The following is a 3,702-nucleotide window of genomic DNA, read 5'->3' on the forward strand; positions in this document are numbered from 1 at the left end:
GATGTAGACTTTCTGTACCCACTGTACGACGGGAGCGAAAACAAATAGTTGGTCTTTCTCTCCAGAAAGCCACCAATAAATAATTGGTGCTTTCTTATTGCAATAATTGCGGCGCCAATTATCATTCGGCATCCCCGCTTTCACCACCAAGTACAGCAAGAGTGAGAAGTCATGGGGTGCTTTCGAATCTGTAGTGGAGCAGCTATGCCAGTTGACCATTCCAAGAGCACTTGCCTTGTAGTCAAACGGAAGACCCCGTTGGTTTTGGTTCAGCAGCACAACGCCCATCGTGTGAGTGATTACGATCGGTGGGAACAAGGTCGTCTCTCAGTCGAGGGAGTATCGTGAATCTGAGAGTATCATCTTGAGCTCTTCCCCGCGTAGATTACGGTTTACGTTCGTTAGCGCTCTGCACAAGAGATGCAAGTAATCGATTCCGTTTTCATCCTTCCTCGCAAGTAAAGACACAGGCTTATCAAAAGCCGAGATCAACATTTTCACGTCCTGACCTCCCCTCAACGTCCGCACTTTTTTGTGAGGTGACTGGCCGAGATTGGGATTTCCACTAGCCACATTCCTCAAAGCTGATGCCAAAGACTTGTCGAAAATCGGTGGAAAAAAGTCGGTTACGACAAATATTTTGCTGAGTAGCTGGCGTCGTCTGTGTGTTCAAGTCGACCACAGCGTCCATACCGAACAGGTCGAGCTAGACATTCTTCGTCGACTCTCAATTCAAGCACAATCATTCCAGCGCATTAATCAAACGATCAGCGATGTTTGGGCATTCGAAGAAGAATGAGAAGAGATGCGGGGTAGCTGCCGAAAAGTTGGACGGTTGCTTGATGTTCCGTCCGCAGACGTACAGGAACCGAGCATCGGATAGTTCACTTCCTAGCAGATCCATCGTGGGACCAGCGGGCTTTTTCGCGACCTCGTACAGATTCTACTCTTCCCGAAGCCAGCGCTCTGTATTATCGTCACGTACAGGTCCGCTGTAGTAACTCGAACAGCATCGCATCAGATACTGGAAGAATCTTGCGTCGGCGTCTCCCGAGAAGGGACCACCAAGCGCTTGGTGGAGATATCCGACCATCACCAAGTCACTCTTGGTCTGTAGCTCGTCATTCAGATTTTTTTCACCTTCGCCACGATAACGCGCTCAAGCGGGACGTATCTACATGTATCTGTTAGATATAAAATCTGATAGATACATGTAGATACGTCCAGCTTGACCCTCTTTGTGATCGAAAAGCATTTCTGTGTTTCTTATCAAATTCCGCAGCAGGGTCTCGTTTATATCCACTTGCGGAGTTTGGTCGGCATTGCGGAAAGGCAATTTCTCAAAGAAAAATATTGCTCCAAGACCTCCCATAGGAACCTGGACACCTTCATTGTCACTGTCTGCGGCGGTTTCGCTTTCGTTTTCATTATTCTTTTTTGTTGATTGTTCTCCGTGCCTCGATGATGAACCAGTTGATGGAGACTGTGAGTCCCACGACAAGGAAAAGCAGCACGGACACATGGAACGAGTCCTCCAGCTCCGTGTAGATGACTGCCAGCATCACGAAGAACACCACATTCAGCACGATCACGAACTCGCGACTTCCTGGCCGCCGCACATTCTGCATCGCACTTGAGTCTGCCTTCCAAATGGTACCGACCACCGACTTTATCAGACCTGTACCAAAACTAGGGTACGTCATTTCAAAGAAACCCAAAAAAAAACCATTATATTACACCACAGATTACATGTACTGTATAGTCAATTAGGGTCAGGGATCCTCAAAAATATATTTACTGAAAATATATTTTTTTTCATTGAGAAATAGTTTACTTATGGTCTGGCCACAGCTTGAAAATTTATTTTTGGATTTTATGAATTCCTACACGAAATTGATTGTCAGCCACCAGATTTTCGTTGGCTCTGAGCTGTCTGCAAACTTGTGCCGCCGAGTCAAACTCACTTTTCAATTCGCACACAGCCCAAACTACCAACTCTCGCAACCTTCGCCATGTCCGACGCTTCCCTGATGCCTTCCCAGCACTCGAGGAGCATGTTTTCCCCAAAACCATTAATCTAGTAACACGATCATGTTTTGATACAAATACTTATTTGCCACAGTCGCAGCACAAATTATTTATTTGCAGATTTCCGATCTACCATGCAGGTATTTATTCTCATTAAACGAAGAAATCCATATAAATTATATTTTGAGCAACCCTGATTAGGGCCGCCTTCGCTCCGCTCGGCAGTCAGTAGAACGTGCGTAGCTGCGTTACCACTAGAGATGGGGGGGGCGTTTAGTGGTTTTGGTGCTATGTCTGGATGAGTCCACTGGTGAAGTAAATTTAACAAGGCCACTGTAGTAGGCGCTACAATGGGTCTAACATAGAGAATAACGCTTTGCAGGCTAACATTTTGTATTTTTTTAAGAAAACTGGTTTGTATGGCTAGGCTTCGTACTAAAATACCTACGCTTATTTTTTTGTGATATGTCACGTTTTGAATCCTAAATTTATTGCCAAAACAGCAGACAAAACGTTTCGGCCACCACAAAGGAGTTATTATGGCGTATGTCTAGCTGACAAGCCACTAATTTTCAAGTATTTTGCTTTGTCACTGGGAGGCCCAAGTTGCGTTCTTCTCCGGTCCATTAAAATGTTAACCGCTCACTAAACTTGCGATAACTTCTGTTCTACTGACTAAATGTATCTGGAACAAGTTTCGCTGTAGACTCTTTATTTGCACTACCCTGAAGTATTCCTTAGATAAACAAAATTCTCGTCAAAAGCGTCAATTACCGGCCATTCATATGATCACTTTATAAAGGTCTGATGGTTTTGCTTGCAGCACCATCAGAAATAGTCAGAATCAAGCTTAAATAATCCTAAAAAAGAGGATAAAGAGCTTATTCCAGCAATATATTACCTAAAGCAATCTTCATGATCGTTTCAAAAACAGCCAATCAGCCTGACATACAAATCAGACGATAGACGGTCTACTGATGCATTTTTATCAAATAACATTTGTCAGAAAAAGGTCGTCGACCAATCTAATATAAAATGTTTTTAATAAACAAAACTGACTACTATTTATTTGTAGGACCGGAGAAGTATACGAAGCTCAAATTACAAAATTCGGCCTCTACGTCGAAATTATTTTATTATAAAGTTATCGTGTCTAGAAAGTGATATTACCGTAGATATATAAAGCCACGCATGTAATCCGCCTTAAAAATGTTGTAATTCTTACACAATCAGATACTGCTGAATTGTCTATTTTTGTCACCTCGTTTTGTCATTTTCACAAAACAAATGTTCCAGAGCACTAGATAAACCCTTCTCTTCGAAATCTTGATCGGGCTTCGTAGAGCATTGTAAATCGAATCAGTGCTGAACTTGTCCAAGTGCTAATGATACAAGCTCAAATTACCATCAGGATAAATTCATTGTCAAACAAAACAACACGTTCCATGTGGAGGAACTTGTGATGCCGTTGTGTGACGTTAGGAATTCGATTATTATCTCCCCCACACTCTCACGGCCAAAAATGCCCCCTGTTCAGTCCTTAACATGTTGCTAAATACACCATGTTAATGCCAGCCTACAATTGATATTTGTATTGCCTGCAATAAGTACGAGACCGTTTTATGAATTGCGGGAAATTGGTCAAATCGACTATGAACTCGGCGAAGTGCTCTG

Source organism: Phytophthora infestans, genomic scaffold (assembly GCF_000142945.1).
Source record: "Phytophthora infestans T30-4 supercont1.264 genomic scaffold, whole genome shotgun sequence".
Lineage (NCBI taxonomy): Eukaryota > Oomycota > Peronosporomycetes > Peronosporales > Peronosporaceae > Phytophthora > Phytophthora infestans.